This window comes from Carcharhinus amblyrhynchos, chromosome 9 (genome assembly GCF_965287045.1).
Source record: "Carcharhinus amblyrhynchos chromosome 9, sCarAmb.v2.hapA, whole genome shotgun sequence".
Classification (NCBI taxonomy): domain Eukaryota; kingdom Metazoa; phylum Chordata; class Chondrichthyes; order Carcharhiniformes; family Carcharhinidae; genus Carcharhinus; species Carcharhinus amblyrhynchos.
The window spans coordinates 94,623,939-94,638,153 of record NC_137332.1 but is presented as its reverse complement, the minus strand read 5'-3'; the positions used below and the strand labels follow the sequence as shown (position 1 = coordinate 94,638,153).

Genomic DNA, 14,215 nt, shown 5'->3' with positions numbered 1-14,215 from the left:
ACAGGATGAGGGGGAGGGTGCTAAACTGGGGGAAGGCAAGTTACAGTCGGATTAGGCAAGAGCTGATGGATACTGATTGGGAGAGGTTGTTTAGGGTAAGTCCGCGTTCGGCATGTGGGAGTCTTTCAAGGGAAAACTGAAAAGGTTGCAGGAAAGACGTGCTGGTTAAGAGGAAGGATGGGAAAAGTAGGATTAGAGAGCCGTGGATTACAGGGGATATTGAGGACTTGGTCAGGAAGAAGAGAGAGGCGTTTGTTAGGTCTAAGCAACTGGGAACGGAGAGAGCACTGGAGGAATATAGAGAGAGTAGGAGGGAACTCAAAAGGGGAGTTAGAAGGGCGAAAAGGGGGCATGAAATGGCTTTGGCAGATAGGATTAAGGAAAATCCAAAGGCATTTTAGAACATAAGAACATAAGAAATAGGAGCAGGAGTAGGCCATCTAGCCCTTTGAGCCTGCCCCACCATTCAATAAGATCATGGCTGATCTGTCGTGGCTCAGTTCCACATTCCCGCCCTCTCCCCATAACCCTTAATCCCCTCTCTTATCAAGAACCCATCAACCCGCGTCTTAAAAATATTTAGCGAGGCAGCCTCCACCACTTCAACGGGCAGAGAATTCCAGAGATTCACCACCCTTTGAGTGAAGAAGTTCCTCCTCAACTCTGTTCTAAACCGCCCCCCCTTTATCTTGAGGCTGTGCCCTCTAGTCCTACTGTCCTTTCTGAGCAGGAAGAGTCTCTCCACCTCTATCCTATCCATCCCATTCATCATCTTATACGTCTCAATGAGATCTCCCCTCATTCTTCTAAACTCTAACGAGTGCAAGCCTAGTTTGTTCAGCCTCTCCTCATAGCTCAACCCCCTCAACTCCGGTATCAGCCTAGTAAACCTTCTCTGCACTCCCTCCAAGGCCAAAATATCCTTGCGCAGGTGCGGCGCCCAAAACTGCACACAGTACTCCAGCTGCGGCCTCACCAATGCCCTATACAGCCGCAGCAAGACCTCCCTACTTTTATATTCAATCCCCCTCGCTATGAAGGCCAGCATCCCATTCGCCTTCCTGACCACCTGCTGCACCTGCAAGCTGGGTTTTTGCGACTCATGCACAAGGACCCCGAGGTCCCTCTGCACTGTCGCCTGCTGCAGTTAGCACCCATTGACCCCCACTCTCTGCCTCCTATTTGACAGCCAATCCTCTATCCACGCTAACACCCTACCCCCAACTCCATGCCCCCTGACGTTCTGTAATATCCTCTTGTGAGGCACCTACTCCTATGTTAGGAACAAAAGGGTGGTTAGAGGGAAAATAGGTCCTCTTAGGGACGGAGGAGGGGAAGTGTGCTTAGAGTCTGAGGGAACGGGGGAGATCCTGAATGAGTACTTTGCGTCAGTATTCACGAAGGAGAGGGGCTTGGTGTCTTGTACTGTCTTGGAGGGAGCGGTAGACCAGTTGAAGGAACTATCCATTACGAGGGAGGAAGTGTTAGGGTTTTTAGGCAGCATAAAAACTGATAAACCTCCGGGGCCTAATTGCATTTATCCCAGGCTGCTTAGGGAGGTGAGAGATGAAATTGCTGGCGAATTCTTTTGTCTTCTTTGGACACAGGTGAGGTCCCAGAGGACTGGAGAATAGCGAATGTGGTACCGCTGTTTAAAAAGGGTAGTAGGGATAACCCTGGTAAATTTAGGCCGGTGAGTTTGACGTCAGTGGTAGGAAAGTTGTTGGAAAAAATTCTTAGGGATAGGATGTATAAGCATTTGGAGCGTTGCGGTCTGATTAGTGATACGCAGCATGGCTTTGTTAAGAGGAGGTCTTGCCTTATGAATCTGGTAGAATTTTTTGAGGAGGTGACAAAAACGGTTGACGAAGGACGAGCCGTTGATGTCATCTATATGGATTTCAGTAAGGCGTTTGACAAAGTCCCTCATGGTAGGTTGGTAGAAAAGGTTAAGGCTCATGGGATACAATGACAGGTATCTAGATGGATTGAGAACTGGCTTGGGAATAGGAGACAGAGAGTAGTAGTGGAAGGGTCCTTTTCTAGCTGGAGGTCTGTCACCAGTGGTGTGCCGCAGGGCTCAGTACTGGGACCTCTTCTATTCGTAATATATATAAATGACTTGGAAGAGGGCGTACGTGGTGTGATCAGCAAGTTTGCAGATGACACAAAGATGGCAGGATTGGCGGACAGTGAGGAGGAGTGTCAGGTGACACAGCAGGATATAGATAGGCTGGTATATTGGGCAGATAAATGGCAGATGGAATTTAATCCTGATAAATGCGAGGTGATGCATTTTGGAAGGAATAATGTAGAGGGGAGTTACATGATAAAGGGTAGACCTATTAAGAGTGTAGGAATGCAGAGGGACCTGGGAGTGCAAGTGCACAAGTCTTTGAAGGTGGCAACACAGGTGGAGAAGGTTGTGAAGAAAGCTTATGGTATGCTAGCTTTTATAGGAAGGGGTATACAGTACAAGAGCTGGCGTCTAATGCTACAGTTGTACAGAACGTTGGCTAGACCGCATTTGGAGTACTCCGTCCAGTCCTGGTTACCTTACTACCAGAAGGACGTGGAGACCCAGGAGAGAATGCAGAGGAGGTTTACCAGGATGCTGCCTGGTATGGAAGGACTGAGCTATGAGGAGAGATTGGGTAAATTGGGGCTGTTTTCCTTAGAATGATTGAGGGGGGATGTAAGAGGTGTATAAGATTATGAAGGGTATAGATAGAGTAAACAGTGGTAGGCTTTTTCCTAGATTGGAGACAAATATCACGACGGGCCACGAGCTTAGGGTGAGGGGGGAGAGGTATAATTTGGATGCTAGAGGGAGGTTTTTCACACAGAAGGTTGTGGGGGTATGGAATGCACTGCCAAGTAAGGTGGTGGATGCAGGCATGCTGGACTTGTTTAAGGTTTACTTAGATAGAGACATGAGCGAAACAGGGATGGAGGGTTATAGGAGACTGTTTTAAATAAAGGATCAGAGCCTCGGGACATTCCTGGAAATCAACTGTTACGTGTTGATGTTTTTCTCTTTTATTCCGCAGGAGCGTCGGTCCACCTTGTTGTCTAACGAGGGGCATGCACACGGTGGGTCGTGCATGGGCTGCTCTTGGATGTTTCAAGAGTAGCCTAGTACTTCACGTCGTTTGTGCACGCTTAAACTGGACCAGCAGATGGGCACCATGACAGCTCAGTGACTATCACTGCTAGCTGTGCAGATACATGGATTTGGGCCAGTGTCTGTGGGAGTTTATCCATTCTCCCTGTGGTTGCATGGGTTTTCTCCGGGTGCTCTGGTTTCCTCCCACACCCCAAAGATGTGCTCTTAGGCTGATTGGTGTAACAAATTGTCCCTAAATTATTCTCCCCTCAATCTGGTTTCCAATGGGGGTACCATAAGCATAGACGTGGGTCAAGGGTGTAAGAGGAAAAACACAGTGTTAAAATGACGGCGCGGGCTTGTTGGGCCGAAGGGCCTGTTTCCCGTGCTGTGCTGTTCTTTGTTCCCTTTGAGATTTACCAAGGATATCAAAGGAAGTGAGAATGGAAATTGCAGGGGTGCTGGTCATAATCTTTCAGTTTTCTCTAGACTCAGGGGAGGTGCCAGAGGACTGGAGAATTGCAAATGTTACGTCCTTGTTCAAAAATGTTTTAAGGATGGCCCCAGCAATTACAGACCAATCAGTTTAACATCAATCACAGGGAAGCTTCTAGAAACTATTATTTGGAATTGAATTAGTAGTCACAGAAAAATGAGGGTTGGTTATGAAAAGCCAACATGGATTTCTAAAGGGATGTAATTGTGTTCCACAAGTTAATACAGAGATGTGTGTGGTGATGATTTTGCTAGAAAGAACATGGAGAGACTATGGCTGGATTCTCCCAGCCCACTGCACTGCTCGAGTATCGCAGCGGACCAGGAGGCAACAGCAGAAGCCTTTAGCAAGGCCCTTTTCTTAGCATAATCAACTCCACACCAGAAATTGGCACAGAGCTGATTGCCATATGGAAATCTCAATCCCCATATGATTAGCAGGCTGGGACGTGAGTGTCGGGGTTACAACTGCTCCCCACTTACGCTGGTGGGGACAGAGGCCATTGAGGCCCCTCCAGGAGGTCAAGAGCAAGGGGGAGGATGCCCCTTGAGTGCCAGCCAGGCACTCTAGCACTGGGCAGTGCCAAGTGGGTGGGGCCAGGGGGGCTGGCCCTACCTTGGGGGTTGGCGGGGTGTTGGGGGCAGGGCGATTGGTGATGGTGGATAGGGAAACCTGCTGCTTCTCTGCAAGTGGGATTAATAGGGGGAATGACTGAGGAGGTGATCAGGGCACCACATGGGGAGGGTGGGTCAGGGCTGGCTATCGGGCAGGGATGAGGAGATTGGAACTGGGGTGGGGTGGGGTGGGGGGGGGGGTGGCTTGGACTGAGTGTGGGAGGGAATGGGGGGAGATTGCAACTGGCCCCGGGTGTTCCAGTAGGACAGTGATCAGGTGAGAGGGATCAAGAAGGCTGGTGATCAGTTTGATGGGGGGGCATGTTGGGATGCCAGCAACCAGGAGGGGGAGGCCAGAGATTGGGGGTGAAAGTTCAGGATGACGTCAGTGATCAGGAGGCCGGCAATCAGTGGGGGGGGCAGTGCACATGTGCTAATGTCCTCATTGATATCATGCCCCACCCCCAATTACCAGAAGGAATTCCTCTGAGAGACTGGCACGCAGAGTATTACAGATTTGTTCAGGTAAGCATGCCCAAAAAATGGGTGGGGAATTCGCCCATTTTCCCACCTGTTAGGCACTTAGTTTTCCTTGGAAGAATCTCAGCCCATATGAAATAAGGGGTACAATTCTTAATGGGGTGCAGGAGCAGAGGGACTGATCTATAATGTGCATAGATCATTAAAGGCTGCAGGACAGGTGGAAGGAGCAGTGAATAAAGCATATAGCATTCTGGGCTTTAGTAACACAGGCATAGAGTAGAAGGGCAAAGAGATTATGCTGAACTTGTACAAGACATGAGTTAGACCTCAGCTGTAATGTTATATACAGTTCCGTGTGCCACACTATAGGAAGGATGTGAATACATTAGAGAGTACTTGAGAGGTTTACAAGAATGTTTCCAGGGAAGATAAACTTCAGTTATAAGAACATAAGAATTAGTAGCAGGAATAGGCAGTTCAGCCCTTTGAACCTGCTCTGCAATTCACTGCAATGATAGCTAATCTCATCTCAGCTTCAACTTCACTCTCCTGCTCATTCACCAAAGTCCTTCAAACCCTTACTAATTAAAAATCTGTCCACCTCTTAAATTTACTCAATGGCGCAGCATCCATTGCTCTCTGGGTAGTGAATTCCACAGATTCATGACCCTTTGAGAGAAGTAATTTCTCTTCATCTCTGTTTTAAATCTGCTGTCCCTTAATCATAAAACTATGACCTCTTGTTCCTCTCACATCCATCCTGTCAATCCCCTTTAGCATCTCATATACCTCAGTTTACTGAGGATGGATTGGAGAGGTTGGGACTGTTCTTGCAGAGAAAAAGATGAAGAGGATATGTGATAAAGATCTTCAATATCATGAGGGAGCTGGACAGAGGAGATATGAAGAAACTGTTCCTATTCGTAAAAGAATCACAAACGAGAGGGCACAGATTTTTAAAGTGATTTGCAAAAGAAACAAATGTGATGTGGAAAAAAAACCTTTTCACACAAGTGGTTGGGGCCTGGAATGCACTGTCTGGAAGTGTGGTGGAGGTAGGTTCAATTGAGGCATTCCAGAAGACATTAGATGATTATTTCACTAGAAACAATATGCAGGGGTATGAGAAAAAGGGAGATAAATGTTATTTAAGTCATGATGCTCATTTGGAGAGCCGGTGAAGAGAAGATGGCTGGAATTTTACCCCACTCCACCCATCACAGGAATTGGAGGTCTGTTGATTTGGGGTGGGATTTTACAGTTTTGGGGTGAGCATGGCTGTAAAATCCCACCCTATGGATCAAATTGCCTTTATAAATTGGAGTATCGAGTATAAAAGTTGGAGTGTTATGGTAAGGTTATATGAGACATTGGTGAGGCTGAATTTAGAATATTGTGTACAGTTTTGGTCACCTAGTTCCAGGAAGAATGTAAATAAGGTTGAAAGAGTGCAGAGAAGGTTCACAAGGATGTTGCTGGGACTTGAGAAGCTGAGTTACAGAGAGAGATTGAATAGGTTAGGACTTTATTCCCTGGAGTGTAGAAGAATGAGGGGAGATTTGATAGAGGTGTATAAGATTTTGATGGGTATAGATAGAGTGAATGCAAACAGGCTTTTTCCACTGAGGCCAGGGGAGAAAAAAAACAGAGGGCATGGGTTAGGGTGAAAGGAGAAAAGTTTAAAGGGGATATTAGACGGGGCTTCTTCACGCAGAGAGTGGTGGGAGTGTGGAATGAGCTGCCGGATAAAGTGGTAAATGTGGGGTCGCTTTTAACATTTAAGAAAAGCTTGGATGTGTTCATGGATGAGAGGGGTGTGGAGGGATATGGTTCAAGTGCAGGTCAGTGGGACTAGGCAAAAAAATGGTTCAGCACAGACAAGAAGGGCCAAAAGGCCTGTTTCTGAGCTGTAATTTTCTATGGTTTCTAAATGGTCTCCTTCTGATCTGTAACAATTCTATGATTCTGTGAATTTTACAGAATTTCCTAAATTCTGGAAAGTTTCTATGAGATGATTAGGGAGATTATAGCTGGACAGTTTAAAAACACCAAGTGACTTTAATCTTCCTGGAGTGAATTGGAGGGGGCCTAGAGCTGGGGGTACGGAGGGAGAGGAGTTTGTGAAATGTGTTTTGGAAGGGTCCCTGGAGCAGTACATAACTAGCCCGACTAGGGAGGGGGCTATACTGGATTTAGTGTTGGGTAATGAGCCGGGGCAGGTGGTCGAGGTAGAGGTAGGCGAACATGTGGCTAATAGTGACCACAAGTCCGTCTACTTCAGGATAAAAATGGAAAGGGATGAGTGCCGGCCGAACGGGAGTGTGCTGAACTGGGGAAAGGCGAGCTATAGCAGGATTAGGAGGGAGCTGCAGGACACTGACTGGGAGGGACTGTTAGCTGGCAAGTCCACGGTTGGCAAGTGGGAGGCTTTTAAGGGCAAAATGAAATGGTTGCAGGGGAGGTATGTTCCGGTTAAGCGGAAGGATGGGAAAGGTAGGATTAGAGAGCCGTGGATTACAGGGGGTATTGAAGACTTGGTCAGGAAGAAGAGGGAGGCGTATGTTAGGTCGAAACAACTGGGTACGGAGAGTGCGCTGGCGGAATATAGAGAGAGTAGGAGGGAGCTAAAAAGGGGAGTTAGAAGGGCAAAGAGAGGGCATGAAATGGCTTTGGCTGGTAGGATTAAGGAAAATCCAAAGGCATTTTATTCCTATATTAGGAGCAAGAGAGTAGTTAGAGGGAAAATTGGTCCTCTTAGGGACAAGAGTGGGGAGTTATGTATTGAGTCGGAGGGAATGGGGGAGCTCCTGAATGAATACTTTGTGTCGGTATTCACGAGGGAGAGGGGTTCGGTGTTGTGCAGTGTCTTGGAGGGAGCTGAGGATCAGCTGCAGGAAATATCTATTACGAGGGAGGAAGTGCTAGGGCTTTTAGGTAGCGTAAGGACGGATAAAGCTCCGGGGCCTGATGGTATTTATCCCAGGCTGCTTAGGGAGGTGAAAGATGAAATTGCTGGGCCTCTGGCGCAAATCTTTGTCTCTTCTTTGGACACAGGTGAGGTCCCAGAGGACTGGAGGGTAGCAAATGTGGTACCGCTGTTTAAAAAAGGTAGTAGGGATAACCCTGGGAATTATAGACTGGTGAGTTTGACATCGGTGGTAGGGAAATTAATGGAAAAAATACTTAGGGGTAGGATGTATGAGCATTTAGAGCGTTGTGGTCTGATTAGGGATACGCAACATGGCTTTGTTAGAGGGAGGTCTTGCCTTACGAATCTGGTGGAATTCTTTGAGGAGGTGACAAAAACGGTTGACGATGGGAGAGCCGTTGATGTCATCTATATGGATTTCAATAAGGCGTTTGACAAAGTCCCTCATGGTAGGCTGGCAGAAAAGGTTAAGGCGCATGGGATACGAGGTCAGGTAGCTAGGTGGATTGAGAACTGGCTGGGTAATAGGAGACAGAGGGTAGTTGTGGAGGGGACTTTGTCCGGCTGGAGGCCAGTGACCAGTGGTGTGCCGCAGGGCTCAGTACTGGGACCTCTCCTCTTTGTAGTATACATAAATGACTTGGAAGAGAGCGTAGGTGGTGTGATCAGCAAGTTTGCTGATGACACCAAGATGGCAGGGTTGGTGGGTACCGAAGTGGAATGTCAGGTGATACAACAGGATATAGATAGGTTGGTGCATTGGGCAGATAGGTGGCAGATGGAATTTAATCCTGACAAATGCGAGGTGATGCATTTTGGAAGGAATAATGCAGAGAGGAGCTATGTGATTAAAGGTAGACAGATTAGGAGTATAGAAATACAGAGGGACCTGGGAGTGCAGGTTCACAAATCCATGAAGGTTGCGACACAAGTGGAAAATGTTGTTAGGACGGCTTATGGAATGCTAGCCTTTATAGGAAGGGGTATAGAGTATAGGAGCTGCCGTCTAATGCTTCAGTTGTATAGAACGTTGGTTAGACCGCATTTGGAGTACTGTGTCCAGTTCTGGTCACCTTACTACCGGAAGGACGTGGAGTCTCTGGAAAGGGTTCAGAGGAGGTTTACCAGGATGTTGCCTGGCATGGAGGGGCTGGGTTACGAGGAAAGGTTGGAGAAACTGGGACTGTTCTCCTTGGAAAGACGGAGATTGAGGGGGGACATGATAGAGGTATATAAGATACTGAAGGGAATAGACAGAGTCAATAGTGAGAGACTGCTCCCTAGACTGGTTACAAACACGAGAGGTCATGGTTTAAGGGTGAGGGGGGAGAGGTATAATTTGGATATGAGAGGAAGGTTCTTTACGCAGAGAGTTGTGGGGGTATGGAACGTGCTACCGAGTAGGGTGGTGGAGGCAGGAACGTTGGACTCGTTTAAGGTTCAGTTAGATAGACACATGAGTGAAACGAGGATGGAGGGTTATGGTAGGGGTTATTAAATAAGGGTTAGAACCCCGGGAGACACCGGAAAGGCAGACTTGTGAGATTAACGTTTTTGTCTTTTTATTCCGCAGGTGGAGGTCCACCTTGTGGTCAAACAAGGGGCATGCACACGGTGGGTCGTGCATGGGCTGCTCTTGGAGGTTCCGGGAGTGGCCTAGTACTTCGTGTCGGTGTGTGTGCTTGATCCTGGACCGGTAGACGGGTGCCGCAACAGCTCAGTGACTATCACTGTTAGCTGTGCAGATACATGGATTTGGGCCTGTGTCTGTGGGAGTTTGTGCATTCTCCCTGTGGTTGCGTGGGTTTCCTCCGGGCGCTCCGGTTTCCTCCCACACCCCAAAGATGTGCTCTTAGGCTGATTGGTTTTACCAAATTGACACTATTCTCCCCTGAATCTGGCTAAGTTAGGGGTTCCATTCGTAGACACGCAGGGTAGAATAGGCATAGGGTGATGCGGCGGCGTGGGCTCGTTGGGCCGAAGGGCCTGTTTCCCATGCTGGGTTGTTCTTTGTTCTTTGTTCTCGGGAAAAGTAGGTGTGGTTTTATTTAGCCAATTTGTTGGATTTATTTGAAAGAGTAACTTGTGTTGTGAATAAAGGGGAGCCTGTAGATGTGCTGCACTTGGATTTTCAGAAGGTAATTAATAAGATACCACATCAGAACTTATGAAAAATAAAAGCTCATTGTGTAAGGTGTAACATATCAGCCTGGATTGAAGATTGGCTGCTTGGCTGGCAGAAAACACAGAGTATACATAACTGGGCCTTTTTCTAATTGGCAGGAGGTGATGAATGGAGTCCTGCAAGTGTCTATGCTGGGGCCTCAGCATTTTGCAATTTATATTAATGACTTTGAGTGGAGTGAAGACATGGTGGCTAAATTGATGACACATAGAGTCATAGGGGTTTTACAGCATGGAACCAGGCCCTTTGCCCCAACTTGTCCATGCCGCCCAGTTTTTAACCACTAAGCTAGTCCCAATTACTGGGGTTTGGCCATAACCCTCTATACCATATAACTGTCTAAATGATTTTTAAAAGACAAAATTATACCCGCCTCTACAACTACCTCTGGCAGCTTGTTCCAGACACTCACTCCCTCTAAGTGAAAAAATTGCCTCCCTGGATCCTTTTGTATGTCTCCCCTCTCACCTTAAACCTATGCCGTCTAGTTTTAGACTCCCCTACCTTTGGGAAAAGATGTTGACTACCTCACTGATCTATGCCCCTCATTATTTTATAAACCTCTATAAGATCACCCCTGAGCCTCCTACACTCCAGAGAAAAAAGTCCCAGACTATCCAGCCTCTTCTTATAACTCAAGTCCCAGTAGCATCCTAGTAAATTTTTTCTGCACTCTTTTGAGTTTAATAATATCCTTTCTATAATAGGATGACCAGAATTGCGCACAGTATTCCAAGTGTGGCCTTACCAACGTTTTGTACAACTTCAACAAGATGTCTCACCTCCTGTATTCAATGTTGTGACCAATGAAACCACACATGCTGAATGCCTTCTTCACCATTCTGTCCACCTGTGACTCCACTTTCAAGGAGCTATGAACCTGTACTCTTAAATCTCTTTGTTCTATAATTCTCCCCAGTGCCCTACCATTAACTGAGTAAGTCCTGCCCTGATTCGGTCTACCAAAATGCATCACTTTGCATTTATCTAAATTAAACTTCATCTGCCATTCATCAGCCTACTGACCCAATTGATCATGAAATCAAGACACAAAGATAGATAGAAAAGTATGTGGTGAAGAGGACGTAAGGACAGATATAAATAGGTGGCCAATAATCTTGCAGATGGAGTATAATGTAGGAAAATGTGAATTTGTTCACTTTGGCCAGAAGAATAAACAAAAGCAGAGAATTACTTTAATGGAGAACAACTGCAAAATTATGAGATACAGAGGGATTTGATGTTCTTGTGCATGAGTCACACAATGCTGATATGCAGGTGCAGCAGTGATTAAGAAGGTTAATGGAATGCTAGCCTTCATTATAACATAACAGTGAGGATGTTATGCTTCAATTATACAGGGAATTGGTGAGACCACATCTCGAATACTGTGTGCAGTTTAGGTCTCTTTATTTTACATAGACGATCATCTTACATCTTCATCTTACATAGACGATCTGGAGGAGGGGGCTGAGTGTAGGGTGACGAAATTTGCTGATGACACGAAGATGAGTGGAAAAGCAAATTGCGTGGAGGGTGTGGAAAGTCTGCAGAGGGATCTGGATAGACTGAGCGAGTGGGCGAGGATCTGGCAGATGGAGTACAATGTTAGCAAGTGTGAGGTTATCCACTTTGGTAGAAATAATAGAAGGAGGGATTATTATTTAAAAGGTGAAAAGCTGCGGCATGCTACGGTGCAGAGGGACCTGGGGGTCCTTGTGCACGAATTGCAAAAACCCAGTCTGCAGGTGATCAAGAAAGCGAATGGAATGCTCGCCTTTATAGCGAGGGGGATAGAATATAAAAGCAGGGAGGTCTTGCTGCAACTGTACAGGGTACTGATGAGGCCGCAGCTGGAGTACTGTGTGCAGCTTTGGTCACCGCACTTGCGGAAGGATACATTGGCCTTGGAGGGAGTGCAGAGAAGGTTCACTAGGCTGATACCAGAGATGAGGGGGTTAGCCTATGAAGAGAGACTGAATAAACTGGGTCTGTACTCGTTGGAGTTTAGAAGGCTGAGGGGGGATCTTATAGAGACGTATAAGATAATGAAGGGGATGGATAGGGTAGAGGTAGAGAGATTCTTCCCACTTAGAAAGGATAGCAGAACTAGAGGGCACAGCCTCAAGATAAGGGGGTGCAATTTAGATCGGAGTTGAGGAGGAACTTCTTCACTCAAAGGGTGGTGAATCTCTGGAATTCTCTGCCTGTTGAAGTGGTGGAGGCTGCCTCGCTAAATATATTTAAGTCATGGGTAGATAGGTTTCTGATAGACAAGGGAATTAAGGGTTATGGGGAGAAAGCAGGAAAGTGGAACTGATCCACTTCAGATCAGCCATGATCTTATTGAATGGCGGGGCAGGCTCGAAGGGCTAGATGGCCTACTCCTGCTCCTATTTCTCATGTTCTTATTTAAGGAAGGATCTAAATGCATTGGAGGCGGTTCAGAGGAATTTTAATAGATTACTGCCTGCAATGATGATAGATTGGACAGGCTGGGCTTTTCCCACTGGAGTTTAGAAGACTGGGATGACTTGATTGAAACGTATAAGATCCAGAACAGTCTTGAAAAGGTGGATGTGGAAAGGATGTTTCCTCTACAGTGGGGAAGAGGCCATTTGACCCATTGAATCTGCATTGACTCTTATCCAGGCCCTATCCCCCATAGCCTTATCCCCGTAACCACACATATTTTATCCCACTAATCCCCCTAACCTAAATTTATTCTTGGAACACTAAGGATCAATTTAGCAGGGCCAATCCACCTATCTTTCAAATCTTTGGGCTGTGGGAGCAAACCGGAGCACCTGGAGGATGCACCGGGGGTGGCATGGTGGCACAGTGGTTAGCACTGCTGCCTCAGCACCAGGGACCTAGGTTCGATTCCTGGCTCAGGTCACTGTCTGTGTGGAGTTTGCACATTCTCCCTGTATCTGTGTGGGTTTCCTCCCACAGTCCAAAATCATGCAGGTTAGATAGATTGGCCATGCTAGATCGCCCCTTAGTCACGGGGGACTAGCTAGGGTAAATGCATGGGGTTATGGGGATTGGGCATGGGTGGGATTGGGGTCGGTGCAGACTCAATGGGCCGAAAGGCCTCTTCCTGCATTGTATGTATGTTTGATTTTATGAAACCCACACAGACACAGGGAGAATGTGCAAACTGCACACAAACAGTCACCTGAGGCAGGAATCGAACCCAGATCCCTGGTGCTGTGAGGCAGCAGTGCTAACCACTGTGCCCAAATTCTGGGTGAATCCAGAATTAGGGGGCACTGTTTTAAAATTAGGGGTCACCCCTTTAGGATGGAAATGAGGAGAAATCTTTTCTCTTAGACTTTTGTGCTACTTTGAACTCTCTGCCTCTGAAGACAGTGGAGACAGGATCATTAAATAATTTTAAGGCAGAGGTAGATAAATTCTTGTTAAGCGAGGGATTATTGTGGTACTTTGGAATGTTGAACTTGAAACACAAATAGATCAGCTATAATCTTATGAAATGGCACAGCAGGTTTGAGGGGCTGAATGGCCTATCCCTGCTCCTATTTTGTAAGTTAATATGTACTGATCAAGGGATTGTGCAGGTAATGAGATTTTAATAAATCACTGTGCCTTGTTTTCAATGTCTTTGTGATGATTTTCTTTTCAATTTAGGTGGGAGGTGGAAGATGCTCAGCCCCAGGGTGAAGCCATCACTGTCGCACTGTGTCCTCTCGTTGCCCTGTGAATCTGTCATTGTTGTATTGTGTGCTCTCATCACTGTCTGTGAAGCTGCCCGAAACTGAAACTAATTTCTGAACTCATGGAGCATTGATTTGTTCTTGATACAATTATGCCTTAGAATTCATGATCATTTTTCAAATCATTTATTAAGATAGACTAATTTGTTAACCCTGTTCTTGTGCTACATGAACAATGTTAGTACATTAAGATGTTTCTCATGTCACAGATTTCATTAAAACGTGTACAAAGTTGTAAAAAAAAACTTGTTTTTTTTGTAGCTGTATTTTCGGTTAGGTTAGGTGCATTGGCCATGTTAAATTCTCCCTCAGTATACTCGAACAGGTGTGGAGTGTGGCAACTAGGGGATTTTCACAGTAACTTTATTGCAGTATTAATGTACTTATAACATAATAAATAAACTCTCAACTTTCAACCTTTCAACTTTCATAATCAATAATCTTGTCCATTGCAATGTTCTGTACATTCTGTTTCATGGGCTTAGCAGGATAGCAAAACACTGATAGATAATAATGGGCCCCAGGTCGCAGTGTTAACCTGGAGTAGGAATCTAGCTGGTGGGGATGAGGTAAGCACCAAATCCACTACTCCAGCTCCTCTCGATTAACCTCAGCTCCAAGAGATTTTAACTCACAGGCCTTGTTTGCATGTTCCCCAAAAT

At 46.3% G+C, this 14,215-nt stretch overlaps 1 protein-coding gene across 1 annotated transcript in view; it reads left to right on the top strand.

The window, feature by feature from the left end:
• The window catches only part of LOC145348094 (H-2 class II histocompatibility antigen, A-U alpha chain-like), a 76,934-nt gene extending 62,957 nt beyond the window's left edge, over positions 1-13,977 (top strand). The window contains exon 5 of the mRNA XM_080196236.1: positions 13,468-13,977. The gene's annotated coding sequence lies outside the window, so the exon portion shown is untranslated. The remainder of the gene's footprint in view (positions 1-13,467) is intronic.
• Positions 13,978-14,215: the final 238 nt, after the last annotated feature.